This window comes from Triturus cristatus, chromosome 2_1, assembly GCF_964204655.1.
Source record: "Triturus cristatus chromosome 2_1, aTriCri1.1, whole genome shotgun sequence".
NCBI lineage: Eukaryota > Metazoa > Chordata > Amphibia > Caudata > Salamandridae > Triturus > Triturus cristatus.
This window is the reverse complement of record NC_140581.1, coordinates 622,613,362-622,628,846: the sequence shown is the minus strand read 5'-3', so window position 1 is coordinate 622,628,846 and position 15,485 is coordinate 622,613,362.

The window sequence follows — 15,485 nt, the reverse complement described above, 5'->3', positions numbered from 1 at the left end:
CTCGAGCGAGAAAATGGTGAATACATTGACATCTGTACTGCCGGTACAGGACAGGCTGGCCTGCCTTCCCCTCCGGGCCACAGTGCCGCTGCCTCTGCTGCAGTAATCATTGATACACTGCTGAGACAGGGACAAGCCAGGGCAGAATCAAGGAGACAACGCAGGTGTCTGGTGGCTCTTATTACACATTCAGAGCTCATGCTGAGTCGGCGGAGAGCGCGCCTCCATTTTAACTTCCGCGAAATACCTGCACTTTCCTGCAGTGACTGGTCTGGCTGTCCTTGCAGGATATGGCCATGCCGTGGAATTATAGCTGAAGACTGACTGCGCGGCACTCCAGCAATGATGCACTCACTTATAAAAGCTCGGATACACGCAGCACAAACCTCAGGGATGTGCGTCTCCTGCCTTAAACCTTGCCCAACTCGTCACCGGCAGGGGGGGCTGAAGGTACTGACCCCACCCCATCCTATGACGAGTTGTGAAAGTGTGGGTCGGCTGAGCCTCCAGTCCCTGATTGACATATAGAGCAGAGTGCTACAGGGATGAAGCTCGAATCGCCCTGGTCGAATTTTATTTGCACGTCATAAGGGGGCATTGTCAGTGCAGAAGGCTATGGCACTGCCCGACTGATGACCTCACAGACCTAAGGGCTGTGAGATTGTCAGCCCAGCATGCCTTATTTGGGTGACTCGTGCACACTAGACCCAGCCTACAATTGCTCATTTTGCTGACACAGGAAGCAATATTGACATAATTTAGTAATCTTTTTTCACCCAATATTAACAAAAGAAGCAGGAAATAAAATGCAAAGAAATAGAGGGTGCGGAGCCCTGGCGCCCTCACAGGGAAACCGCCCCCGCCCAGTAGCCTGCCTTTTTATCTATGCATATAACTTGTTTATATTGTGGAATTGTAATTTTAATGGTTAGGGTCTGCCAGGGTGTAAAGCTTTAAGGGTAACTGCGACATATGGATCTAGTCTACCTTAAAGGGGCCATTTGAACTTTGTGATCTTTCCTTGTTGTGCACCTATTGCAATTTGAGATTCCCATCAAAGGTTTTCCCTACTGATATTTCCACCTTCTACCTTCTATAGGTTTGTTATCTTGTACATAGTAATTCTTTTTGTATGTATTAAATTACATTTCATTTTTAAAGATAAAGCACTTACTGTATCAAACACACAATAGGTGATGCATGGAATGCTTGTAGATAGTCTAATCATTGGATATTGTTTGGGGTAGTGTTGGACTTGGCCCTTCTGGCAGGTTCCCACCGAAACTTTTTGCTGGTAATTGGTAACTTGGTGTAGTGATTTTGGGTTTCTGCGCACTTTACCGCTGTGTCCCAGGGTAAAGTGCGTGCGTGTTGTGAGGTTGGCCTGCCCTCCCATAGGAATGCATGGGGGAATGTAGATGTCCCGGTAGTTCCTGATGCGTGGGGTGGGCAGGCCCGTGTTTGGTATGTGCGGACTCGTGGGAGTGAATGCTGCGCGTTGATGTGTGCGGCGTGCATGTACCTGGTGTGGAAGTGCCACTTCTAGAAGTGGGCACTTCAGTGTGCAGTCTGAAATGTGTGGCGTGTCTGGTGATTGGCTGGTGAGGTCAGGTGACGGACTAGGGAATTCCCCAGAGTCAGGAGGAGTCACCCAGTGGTGAATGGGGAGTTAGCATGTAGATGGCTGGGGAGGAGTGTACCTGGGTCCTGAATAGGACAGGGCTCCCCCACACAATGCTGGCGCCGGCCCCTGTGGTGCGTCTAATGACCCTAGCCCTGCCAGTGAATAGAGTGAGGGGCTGAGCACATCAAGGGTGCTCCCCAACCAGCTGCGACTGGTTTTCCCCCTCACCCTGAACCCAGAACAAAGGGATTTGGTGTATAAAAAGGGGCTGTGTCCCCTTACAAAATGTTCTTGTTCCAAACTCGAATCTACCAGGGGCATGCTGCTGCTGGGGCCCAGGGGAAGGCTTGCCTCCCTGGGCCCTGCCCAGCCCCTGGATACCTGGAGGACTTCTGGGACCCTTTTGGACTTTATTTGCTGTGCTTCCCTACTAAGCCTTATGGACTCTAGGCTGCCCTAGCGCTTGGTGGGCGCTGTACCTGCACTCTGCTGAGAGGCGCTTCATTTCTATGGCAGAGCGCTTCCCTGATTTACCCGAGCGCCTCTCTTTGCTGCCTGCAGCGCTGGGCTGCGATCTTTCTAGAGGGAATCCCCAGCGTAGGGATTCCCCCGCCTGGTGTCCTGTTGCGGGTGCCCACCCCGCTTATTCCTTTATTGATGTCCTGAATTTGCGGGTGCCCACCCCGCTTATGGTTGTTTTATTGCGGGTGCCCACCCCGCGATCATAGAAGGAGAGATCGCCGCCGCGGCCCGAGCCGCATTTAAAAATCCCTCCCTGAGTCCGCGGCCCGCCTGGTTGTGGGCGGGGCCGCTGGACAGGAGCGGAAGCGGAAATGCGGCCATTCTTCCAGCAACCCGAGGTCCCGGAGCCTCGCAGGCTCCATTGAGAAGTCCCGGGTCCCAGGAGGGGGCCCGGGTAAAGTGCGGGAGCAGCGCGAGGCTCCCAGGACGAGAGAGAGCCCCGCCCGCCGCCTGTCGTGCCCGCAGAAGTCCCGGTCAAGCAGAGTTCCCGCCCCGAGGCCCGGTGAGTGAGGGCTCAGGGGGGAAGCGAGAGAGAGGCGCCAGTGCCGGTGCCGACTTCCTGGGCGGCCCCGTCTAGCAGCGGGCTGCCCCAACGAAGGGGCCTCCTGTTTGTGTTGAGAGCCCCGTCGCTCCAACTGGGCCATCATTATTTCAGAGTCCAGAGAGACTCCGTTGGGGGCATCATGATTTCTCGAGCCTAGAGGGCTCCAACGTTACCGGGGGCATTTCTGCCCTGTTTGAGTGGCCCCAGATGGCAGCGGGCCACTCCCACCTTGCCCCCCATTAGTTTACAGAGCCACAGAGGCTCTAGGGTGCTTTTGTTGTTGTTTAGAGCCCCGAGGCTCCAACGAGGCGGCCACGATTATTATAGAGCCCAGAGAGGGCTCCAGCGTTTGGGGACACCTTCCATTTCGCCGCCCGTGCGCTCCCCGGGGACATGGTACTTTCTGAGCCAGATGGCTCCCACGTTTTGGCCTATTGTTTCAGGGGCTATTGAGAGCCCTGCCTTATTTTCCTTCCCCAGCTGCGCAGCACTTAGTGCCAGCTGCAGCGTTTAGGCCCTGTGCTTGTCCCCAGCTGCCCAGCAAGTAGTGGGCAGCTGCTACGTTTAGGTTCTGGCGCAACCTGGACTCTAATATGCTTTTGGGTGCTAGGAAATGTACGGTGTATAGTATGTTTTGCGCACCCTGTGTTGTGTACCTCTAAATGTGGTGTTTTTTTTGCCTAGAAGGTTGTTTTACCTGCTTAGGTTGATGGTAGGGAGAAGGTACTTCCCTGTGCGATGTGCGCCCCTAGTATAGTTATACCTAGGTGGTTAGGTCTAATGAGTTAGACCAATGAGAATTGCATAATGTGATTTATGCCCCTGTGATAGATGCAGGATAGGTTTTATACCTGATGCTAGTGTGATGACGCTGAGGTCATTATTGCGCCAGTAGAGACTGGTTGTGCTCTACAGTTACTTTGTGTTATGTTCTACGGTTACCATTGGTGATTCATGCTATGTTCTAAGTGCTAATTCCTGACAGTGGTCCATGTGGCCCTGTCCCCTGTATATATAATCCCTTGTAAATTCTGCCCGTGCCTGTTGGCACATTGTAAAGTGTGTGTTTTTATCTAATGTGTTGTGTATAATACAAAGGCTATTTTTATAGAATACCTTGTGTGGAGTTTCCTTTGTTGTGGGCCTTGGGTGTTGTTGCTGGGTGCGCGCGCAAACGCTTTACACATCGCCTCAGGGATAAGCCTGTCTGCTCGTGCCAAGCTACCAAGGGGGTGAGCAGGGGTTATCTTTGGCGTGTAACTCCCCAGCCCTGACTAGAGTGGTGGTTTCTGCCTGGCTTTGGCGCAAGCCTCAGCCAACCAGAAATCCCATTTCTAACATTGGTGATCAGCGGTGGGATTTGGACTTGCGTTTGCGCTGTACCGCAGCAGCAACTGGCCGCACTACAAAACTCTGCATTTAGATAAATCACATGGTATAGGGATTATTGTTTTAAAGTTTGTTTTTAAATGTCATTTCTTTGGAAATGTGTTCTTGTGCACTGTGAGTTAGGTGTCCCTAGCTCGGGAGGGTAGGTCATCCCCCTTAGTGCATTGTGTTTTCTGGATTCACCAGATGGGTGGGATCCAGTGGTGGCAGCAGATGTGTGTCCAGTGCATGTATTCCCATTCCCAGTTCCCGGGGTAGTGGTACCTGTGTCACGTGGTGGTCAGGTTGAGAAATCAGGGGCGGTAGAAACTGTCTTACCAGTCTTGGGAGGGGTTTGGAGATGAATGTGTAATGCGCTGGATGAATGTGAATGTCCCATTCCCAGTTCCCAGAGTGATAGTACCTGTGTCACGTGGTGGTCAGGTTGAGAAATCAGGGGCGGTAGAAACTGTCTTACTAGTCTGGGGGGTGTGAGTGTGGATAAATGGTGTGTGTAAATTATTTTGAGCTTGCTTTTGGGAGTAACCCTAGAAGAATGGTGCAGGTATCTCCACAAACCGTTGCGGCGGAGATGGTTTAGAGTAGCCCAGCTAGGTACCCTTATTTGTGAGGAGGTTGAGGGGTCTCACGCCTGAACTGGTTGAGGGCGTGACCCTGGGTTGTATTCCCAACCCCAACCTCAGTCTCCAGGACTGGTTGGTTCCATGAGGGAACACCAGGTAGGGAGCCTAGTCTGTCCTGTTGTACTGTTCTTCGAGGTGGTTCTTCCTGTTTGAGGTAAGCTGGGAGTGTCTGTAGTCAGGCCTCCATCAGTTTTGGTGTCGAACAGTGCCACTCCTAGGTGGAGGGTGCAGAGGTTCAGTTTTGAGGGGTGAGAGGGGGAAGAGTCCCCAGTGGGAGCCAGTGGGTCAGGGGCCGGCCAGAAGGGCTGGGCCACCAATGAGTGACCATGGTGACGCCACTTCTGTCCTGGGGCATCTTCACGCACTGTCAGAGGGACAGGAGGTCGTGAGCTCTGCGCCAGGCAGACTGTCACACGACACGCTAGGTATGTGTCACCCTCGGGAGCGTATATGTACTCCCAGGAAGTCCTGGTTCTCCGGGCAATTGTGAGGTGATACCCCCCTGATAGCAGGTGGGGTACAGTTGTGAGGGGTGAGAGGGGGAGAGGTCCCCAGTGGGAACCAGTGGGTCAGGGGGCCAGCCGGATGGGCTGAGCCACCAATGAGTGACCATGGTGATGCCACTTCTGTCCTGGGGCATCTTCACGCACTGTCGGAGGGACAGGAGGTCGTGAGCTCTGCGCCAGGTTGCTGGGGCATCTTCACGCACTGTCAGAGGGACAGGAGGTCGTGAGCTCTGCGCCAGGCAGACTGTCACATGACACGCTAGGTATGTGTCACCCTTAGGAAGTCCTGGTCCGCCAGGCATCTGACCAAAGGGTACGTCCCTCGGTTGGGGAGCCAGTAGCCGGTGTTTCCGGATCTGGACGTAAGGACGACTGTAGTCAGTGTCCTGGCCGGTTTGCCTTCTAGGGGTACCACTCCAGTTGGGAGGGTGCGGAACTCTGGAAGGGGGTGCAGAGGGAGGGCGGCCTCGCCTCTGACCCCGGTGCAGCCGGCGAACTTGGATCCCAGGTGGTAGACCAGTTGGTGGAGAAAGGTCCTGAACTGGTGGGAGAGTTGTGTTCTGGTGGGTGCTTCCCTGGGAGGGTGCGGAACCCCAGAAGTAGAGGTAGGGTGGGGCATTCTTGCCCGTGACCTCTGGTCAGCCTGAGGGTGCGGACCCTAGGTTGAAGGATCAGTGGTAGTTGGGAACTACACTGAGAGGGAGAGTGGAGAATGGCTTGTATGCCAGGGGTTACTACCCCCCACTCTGGGTTTGGCAAGGACCAGTGGTATCTGGGTGGCCTAGGGCCTGGTCCTGGCCGTGGACAACTAGGTAGTACCAGTGGGGTAGCCTAGTTGGGCCTGAGTTCTTTTCGGTTGTTTTTTTTTTCAAATGGAACCATGTTGATGGAGAAGGGCGTAGAACCGGAGAGTGTCCCTGCAGTGCGGGCCTGCGTCCGTGTTCTATCGCCCCAAGCAGGGAAGACCATCACGGTGGTGATTGGTCTGCCCTGCGTTTTGGCTGGAAGGGGGTTGTGTTGGACTTGGCCCTTCTGGCAGGTTCCCACCGAAACTTTTTGCTGGTAATTGGTAACTTGGTGTAGTGATTTTGGGTTTCTGCGCACTTTACCGCTGTGTCCCAGGGTAAAGTGCGTGCGTGTTGTGAGGTTGGCCTGCCCTCCCATAGGAATGCATGGGGGAATGTAGATGTCCCGGTAGTTCCTGATGCGTGGGGTGGGCAGGCCCGTGTTTGGTATGTGCGGACTCGTGGGAGTGAATGCTGCGCGTTGATGTGTGCGGCGTGCATGTACCTGGTGTGGAAGTGCCACTTCTAGAAGTGGGCACTTCAGTGTGCAGTCTGAAATGTGTGGCGTGTCTGGTGATTGGCTGGTGAGGTCAGGTGACGGACTAGGGAATTCCCCAGAGTCAGGAGGAGTCACCCAGTGGTGAATGGGGAGTTAGCATGTAGATGGCTGGGGAGGAGTGTACCTGGGTCCTGAATAGGACAGGGCTCCCCCACACAATGCTGGCGCCGGCCCCTGTGGTGCGTCTAATGACCCTAGCCCTGCCAGTGAATAGAGTGAGGGGCTGAGCACATCAAGGGTGCTCCCCAACCAGCTGCGACTGGTTTTCCCCCTCACCCTGAACCCAGAACAAAGGGATTTGGTGTATAAAAAGGGGCTGTGTCCCCTTACAAAATGTTCTTGTTCCAAACTCGAATCTACCAGGGGCATGCTGCTGCTGGGGCCCAGGGGAAGGCTTGCCTCCCTGGGCCCTGCCCAGCCCCTGGATACCTGGAGGACTTCTGGGACCCTTTTGGACTTTATTTGCTGTGCTTCCCTACTAAGCCTTATGGACTCTAGGCTGCCCTAGCGCTTGGTGGGCGCTGTACCTGCACTCTGCTGAGAGGCGCTTCATTTCTATGGCAGAGCGCTTCCCTGATTTACCCGAGCGCCTCTCTTTGCTGCCTGCAGCGCTGGGCTGCGATCTTTCTAGAGGGAATCCCCAGCGTAGGGATTCCCCCGCCTGGTGTCCTGTTGCGGGTGCCCACCCCGCTTATTCCTTTATTGATGTCCTGAATTTGCGGGTGCCCACCCCGCTTATGGTTGTTTTATTGCGGGTGCCCACCCCGCGATCATAGAAGGAGAGATCGCCGCCGCGGCCCGAGCCGCATTTAAAAATCCCTCCCTGAGTCCGCGGCCCGCCTGGTTGTGGGCGGGGCCGCTGGACAGGAGCGGAAGCGGAAATGCGGCCATTCTTCCAGCAACCCGAGGTCCCGGAGCCTCGCAGGCTCCATTGAGAAGTCCCGGGTCCCAGGAGGGGGCCCGGGTAAAGTGCGGGAGCAGCGCGAGGCTCCCAGGACGAGAGAGAGCCCCGCCCGCCGCCTGTCGTGCCCGCAGAAGTCCCGGTCAAGCAGAGTTCCCGCCCCGAGGCCCGGTGAGTGAGGGCTCAGGGGGGAAGCGAGAGAGAGGCGCCAGTGCCGGTGCCGACTTCCTGGGCGGCCCCGTCTAGCAGCGGGCTGCCCCAACGAAGGGGCCTCCTGTTTGTGTTGAGAGCCCCGTCGCTCCAACTGGGCCATCATTATTTCAGAGTCCAGAGAGACTCCGTTGGGGGCATCATGATTTCTCGAGCCTAGAGGGCTCCAACGTTACCGGGGGCATTTCTGCCCTGTTTGAGTGGCCCCAGATGGCAGCGGGCCACTCCCACCTTGCCCCCCATTAGTTTACAGAGCCACAGAGGCTCTAGGGTGCTTTTGTTGTTGTTTAGAGCCCCGAGGCTCCAACGAGGCGGCCACGATTATTATAGAGCCCAGAGAGGGCTCCAGCGTTTGGGGACACCTTCCATTTCGCCGCCCGTGCGCTCCCCGGGGACATGGTACTTTCTGAGCCAGATGGCTCCCACGTTTTGGCCTATTGTTTCAGGGGCTATTGAGAGCCCTGCCTTATTTTCCTTCCCCAGCTGCGCAGCACTTAGTGCCAGCTGCAGCGTTTAGGCCCTGTGCTTGTCCCCAGCTGCCCAGCAAGTAGTGGGCAGCTGCTACGTTTAGGTTCTGGCGCAACCTGGACTCTAATATGCTTTTGGGTGCTAGGAAATGTACGGTGTATAGTATGTTTTGCGCACCCTGTGTTGTGTACCTCTAAATGTGGTGTTTTTTTTGCCTAGAAGGTTGTTTTACCTGCTTAGGTTGATGGTAGGGAGAAGGTACTTCCCTGTGCGATGTGCGCCCCTAGTATAGTTATACCTAGGTGGTTAGGTCTAATGAGTTAGACCAATGAGAATTGCATAATGTGATTTATGCCCCTGTGATAGATGCAGGATAGGTTTTATACCTGATGCTAGTGTGATGACGCTGAGGTCATTATTGCGCCAGTAGAGACTGGTTGTGCTCTACAGTTACTTTGTGTTATGTTCTACGGTTACCATTGGTGATTCATGCTATGTTCTAAGTGCTAATTCCTGACAGTGGTCCATGTGGCCCTGTCCCCTGTATATATAATCCCTTGTAAATTCTGCCCGTGCCTGTTGGCACATTGTAAAGTGTGTGTTTTTATCTAATGTGTTGTGTATAATACAAAGGCTATTTTTATAGAATACCTTGTGTGGAGTTTCCTTTGTTGTGGGCCTTGGGTGTTGTTGCTGGGTGCGCGCGCAAACGCTTTACACATCGCCTCAGGGATAAGCCTGTCTGCTCGTGCCAAGCTACCAAGGGGGTGAGCAGGGGTTATCTTTGGCGTGTAACTCCCCAGCCCTGACTAGAGTGGTGGTTTCTGCCTGGCTTTGGCGCAAGCCTCAGCCAACCAGAAATCCCATTTCTAACAGGTAGTAATCCAATCCATTGTTTTTTTCGCCACCGTGCCACTTCGAATTAAACCCAGCCATATGCAAATCAGCCTTGGTCCTGCTCTAATAGAACAGTCCAACCAGAACTGCCAAGTAAGGTTCTCTCTGAACTGGAACACAAGAAACCCAAGACTGGTTTCAGCAAGTTTCTATCAGGAACAGAGTAAGTACTGATTTGCGTAAGTCAGCAAAAAAATCTGTGGATTGGAATGCTCCCCTGAGTGAATGCCAGGGTTAAAATATGTGCAAGTATTCTTCCCATCACCTTTTGTGTGTCTGATGTAACGCCCTAAGTAAGGGACCCACGTTTGGGTATGCCAAACGTGGGTCCCTTACTTAAAGTGCCACTGGAGTCATGCAACAACCGACTGATAAGCTCCAGTCTTGAATTTCTGATGATCTGGTTCAGGGAGAACCTTGATAGGAGTTTGAGCTGGACTGCTCCTATTGGAGCAGTGTCAAGACCGATTTGCCTACAGCTGGGTCCAAACTGATGTGGCATTGTGGGCAAAAACGATGGGTTGAAATACTACCAGAGTGATTGCCTGTGGTAAGACTTGTTGCAAGCACTCCTTCTATCACCATTTGTGTCTTTGATAGAATGCCATTATCTACAGTGAGCCAGGTAACTTCAAAGCTGAGTCCACCAGGTTGTTGGTGCCCCTTTGCTATGGGAAGATCTTGTTATAGATGGGTTGTGATATCCACCATATGGGTTTGCATTCTTCTGGCCAAGATCCATAACTGACTGGCAAGCCTTTTTCACTGGTCCGAGAGAAGGCCAAATTGTTGACATTTACAGATCCTGCTTCATGTGCCAGGAGAATGGGAAGTCATCAGGACATTTCAAGCAGTATCACTATGGTAGTGGATCTCACTACGGTGTTGATGTAGACTGCTAACCCCCTGAGCCCCACATTATGCTCAAGGTCTTGGTGTTGGAAGACTATATCACAAGGTACCATCAGGTGGTGCTACTCAGCTCTGCTGAGTATTTTTACTTGAGTGAGTTCCCCCATTAAAACATAGCAAGGGATTAACTTTCTGTCAACCTCAATGGCGGCTATGCGTGATAAATGTGGACTAGTCTACTTGTGTCCTCCATGAACCAATAGGCTCGTCAAGAAAGCCCTGAAGATGCTAAAAGGCATGATTGTTGGACTGGAAGAGGTGGAAGTGGGATATCTTGTTACATCACCTGTTCTTTGCTTACAGAGGCCTAACACACAAGGACATTAATATTATCAGATTTGAGCTTTTCTAGTTAATATGTCAGAGGCTGTGAAAGAAACATAACCCCTCAAAAACTATAGGCAACATACATGGCCTGAAATACAAAAAGGTCAGCAAAGACCTAGAACCTAGTCAGGATTTGAAAAGAAGTGGGATGTTCAAATGGAAAAATCTCAAAGAATACCAGCCCAGTCAGATATGACAGTGAGATATGTGAAGCTGTTAGCTCACCAAGATAAGTGACCTGTGTCTTACACGGCCCTGACAAGACCAGCAATTTGAAAAACCCTGTATCTCCTGAAATCCAGCAGAACCAATCTAAGTTTACATGTTAACAATGATAAACATCACCATAGCAGAGCTGCTAAAATTATGTTAATAAGGACAGATGGAAGCGAAGAAGAGGAAAGTGGCCCTCACCCATATGTATCATTCTTACGGTGAAGAGTGACTATTTGGAGGCAGTGATGTTCTTTCTCCTTCAAAAGAAGGGCTGCAGGCAGCCTACCAACAAGGGCTTGAGCAGTTGTGGCTATTTGTGTTCATGGTATCTCTGTTCACCAGCTCGTGTTTCCATGACATTGTCAAAAGCATTTATGGGCTGTCAGTTAAGAAGTTAATCAATACAGCTGAAATGTCCAAGATTCTAGACCTGGGAATATTGTGCACTCCAGTAGTCCTTGTTTCAGTCCTGTGGCTTTGTTGCCAAATACTTCCATCAAAGGAGTTCTCCCAGACTGAGATTCAGAGTGGACGGCACATGTATCCAACACAGCTAAGATATTCTGTACAGTCAGGGATCAACCAGCTTACTAAAGCATGTACAATAAAAATCTTCACACACAAGAGTATAGTCGACGCAGCTGCAGTCAAGAGTAAGGGGCAGGGCAGATGTGACTGGTGTTTAGATTCATCTGTGGACACAGCCTAACCCTAGATTGCAGCACACACAACACGTCCAACAAAATATATTTGAATGAACACTGCATACACATGTAACACTGTTCAGAGGTACCTGTGGACCTCGGTGTCCTCACAACAGCATCCGACACCTCAAAATAATACACCATTCTACATCAATGCATTGATTGCAGCATTGGATTTACACCCACATTACTCAACACTAAATTGGACTCTGGTCTGTAACAGAATTATCATAACCAGGTTGAGAAGGTACCTGAACTCAGACAGAAGTACTCTGAGGTGCTACTAATGGCAGACACATGCCACACACATCTGCATCACAATATATAACATAACATGACATGACATAACATAACATAGCAAAAGATAACTACTGAATCTCAACTCAGGCACCACTCATCAATCTGAAAGAGGAAGAGGGTGCTGCGATAGAAGTGTTTTGTTATTTACAACAGCAGACTTTCCTTCTCCAGGATGATCCAGCCCATAGGCCATGGACACCTTATTGACCACTGTTTGTTGCTTCCTTGAGCACCTCTCTTCAAGGTGGGGATGCTGATCATTTTTTCTTTATTATTTCCGTTAACAGGCCTTTAAAGGGGTTGATTTACAATGGGCCTTTGTATTCATGACGATGGCCCTGAGTCATGTGGGAGTCTCCCCACTGAGGGACGAATCTCCGCAATGAGACTTCTCATTGTGGAGATTTCTCCCCAAGTGCGGAGACTTCCCCACGGCTGTGGGGCCTCTGCCATGAGTGCGGAGGCCATTTGTGAATCAGAATGTGTAAGTTCAACTAGCCCATATTTACTACAGAGTCTCATAAGATACTCAGGGCCAGATTTATCATTATTTAACGCAGCGCAATGCCGCAAGACAACTTGCTGCACTGTATCAAATGGAGAGGGCAGAAATGCACCATATTTAACAAGATATGGTGCTTTTATGCTCTCTCACTGCGCTGGTGAACTATGTGCTGACTAGCACCAATGCTGGCTCCCTTGCACTATGGTGTAAGGGAGCCTGCATTGCAGGCAGGATTGTTTTTTGTGCAGGAAGGAACATCTTCCTGCACAGAAACAACCCTAGGAGGTGTTTTCCTCTTTTGAATTGTGCTGCAGAATACAGCACACGTAGAAAGAGGACACAACGAGGAGAATTAAAGATATTTCCCTTCATTCCACCTCTATCGGAAATGTGTACAGTTTCACGCAATCCCAGGTCTACTGGTCTTGGTAAATCTGGGAATGTGAAAAAAAACCATGGGTGGTTGCCTGGGTACACCCAAACTCCACTCATGTAACGCCTTCCCGGCGCAGAGTTACGCAAGGCAGTAACTTGTGCTGCCTTGCATTTCTCCAGATTTAACCAACAATGCTGGGCTGCGCGAGTTGGCCTCGCAGGCTTGGTAAATCGGACTTCAGAATTGTGAGGTGATGCGAGGGCAACACAATCCTCTGATGAACCTGGACCGCATTGTATTGGATACTTTTTTCTGAAGGGGGGGGGCGCTTAAAAAATGAACTCTCACAAGTTAAACCATTTATCCCTGGAGCATCGCCTTGATTTCTAACAACTAGACGCTAATTAACAAGTTGGGATCTGACAAGATTGTGAATATGGTTGACTTGATGTCAAGGGATTCAGGAGATCACCATAAGCAAGGGTGCCAAGGAGAGTCCTGCATTTTTACCAACTAGCGACACTTTTCATGTGAACTCATGGCCTTTGGATTAGTGAGTGTACTTGTCACATTTCAGAGCCTTGCCAACCAGGTCCTGAATGAGTGGGAAGTATCACTTTTCTAGGCAGTGTTACTATTTACAGCTCCCGTTGTGGGGATCACTTTTGCAACTCAATTATTTGAGTTACTTTATTGTTTGATGCAAACTTTAAAAAAAGCAATAAAATATATACTATTTATACCATCAATTTAAAAAAGTTCACAATATGTAAAAATCCTTTAAACATCAGTTAGAGTTTTGGGGCTTAAAACCGATGATAAAGCACCATTAAGATTTAGCAAATTAAACAGCGAAACATTTTTTTAAAATAGGGAAATCTTTAATTAAAGAAAATAGGACAAACAAAAAGAATATGTTTCAAGACTTGAATAAATCCGCAAACAGGACAAATGTCTTCAGGCCTCATGATATTGTTCTATGTTGAAGCATTAAAATGAAGGTAGACCATTTGTTCTTACGATAAAGATAAAGCTACTCATTTCATAATTAACTAAAAAGGTCAAATAAGATTGCATCCTTTTCACTTGAGGCCTTATCTGCTAATATCGATAAAAACAAGGAGGCAGATTTACAAGCCCCTTGCGCCACTTTTGCGTCATTTTTAACATGGGAAAAGTCACGCAAAAGTGGTGCAAGGGCCTTCTAAATAAGCCCCAAGATCTTTTACAAAAACTAATTGTTTACAGAAAGTTTTTTTATTAAATCTATAAATGTTCTTTTTTGTGAATAAAACTAAATTATTATCCATCTCTAGGTCCAAATAATTAAATGCATGTGTCATATTTAATATTAATGTATATTCTTCTATAGAAAAATATTTCAATTCCTCCCTAATACTACTCCTATAAGTATAAACCTTTGCATTCATTTCATTATGCCCCATCACAGAAATGCCCCAAAGGGCTTTCATACAATCATTACACCGAATTCTAATCCGGTACCATATGTTGGGATGCTCTGTTGAACAGATAAGAGGCTTCTCAATATTTTCCTTCATGCCCTATTTGATATTAGATATATGTTCAATCTGGGCGACCAAAATAGGGGAACCATCGCATTATAAGTGCTTCTCCTAAGTGCTTTTTGCAAACTTCTTAAACCATGCCTTAGAGCATACTTTTGTTTCTAAATACTTAACATAAAGGATTACATTCACAGTATATTTCAATATAACCCCTAAATATTTAAATAATGAAAACATTTCTAGTTTTTCTGGAGCCAAAACCAGTAAAAGCCTGATGAACATAAAGTTCTCTGAAAATTCATTACTTTCCCCTCTTTATTTTTAGTTAATGGGTATACATGTCCATCTACAAATAGACTTGAGGCCAATTGGAGTCTGATCAAGGATCACAACACTGTTGGCACACACTATAATATCAATACATCTATATATTTTACCAATACCGAGATGGAATTTATTACAAGAAAAACCAAACACAAGGCAGGTCATAAATATAAAGGGGTATATCAGCAAGGGCCGGCGATAATTATCGCTCAGCGCTCTTAGCGTGAGGATAATTATCGCCGGCCAACTCTGAATTTTATCGCGGAGATAGCATGCTATCAGCAACGCTTATCTCCAAAGCGATAAAATTCGGAGCGCAAGCTGGCAATTGTGAGATTATCGCTGGAAATACAGCAATAATCCCACAAGGTTTGGCGATAGCTTGCTGATAGGGATAGACGTACTTAGCCATGATATCCACCTTACATAGGATATCATGGCTAAGTCAGATAAATACCAAACGTAAAAAAGCAGCGTTAACCGCGGTTCGCGCTGCTTTTTTTATCTCTAACAGGGTTTGCGATATCCTTGATAATAGGAGAAATGTCGCTTAGCGACATTTCTCCTATTATTTTACTCTGGAACGCCCCCTTTGCATCTCATTAGAGATGCAAGGGGAAGCATAGAGTAAAAGGGTGCTAACATGCAAATTTGCGTGTTAGCACCCTGTTGCTGATAGGGCGCTAGTTTTATCTCTGCTTTTTTGGCTTTTAAAGCCAAAAAAGCAGAGATAAAGCCCTTGTTGATATGCCCCTTAAAGAGAGAATAAAAGTGGAGCTAAGGGGCAGCCTTTTTTTTAATCCATCAGAGCAATTTTTTCGTATAGGTCCCTGATTATTACCCATAAGACCTCGGGATCCCGATTTCATTATACAATGATGTTAAAGCATTCAGTAATTTATTTGGTATTTGGGAAGCTACTAATTTCCACCAGAATATGCTTTTATCGACCTTTTCGAAAACTGTAGTAAAGTGAATAAACACAACATAAATGGGCTGCATTTTTTTTTAACTTCATTATTCTCAAGTATTAATTGCACCATGGAGAATCCATCCAAGGTACAATGGTTTTAGCATAAATCTTGTTTTCTCCTTGGCAAATATCTTCTCTTTCTCTGCCCACTGTTGGAGATGCTCTAGTACACCAACCGAATAGGTTTTACATATAGCATCAAATTGCTTTACCTGCCTCTAAATGTTTTCTACAAATTTGAACCATTTCTTATGGATTTGAATAGTTACACTACCTTTCCAAGAGTCTGGAACA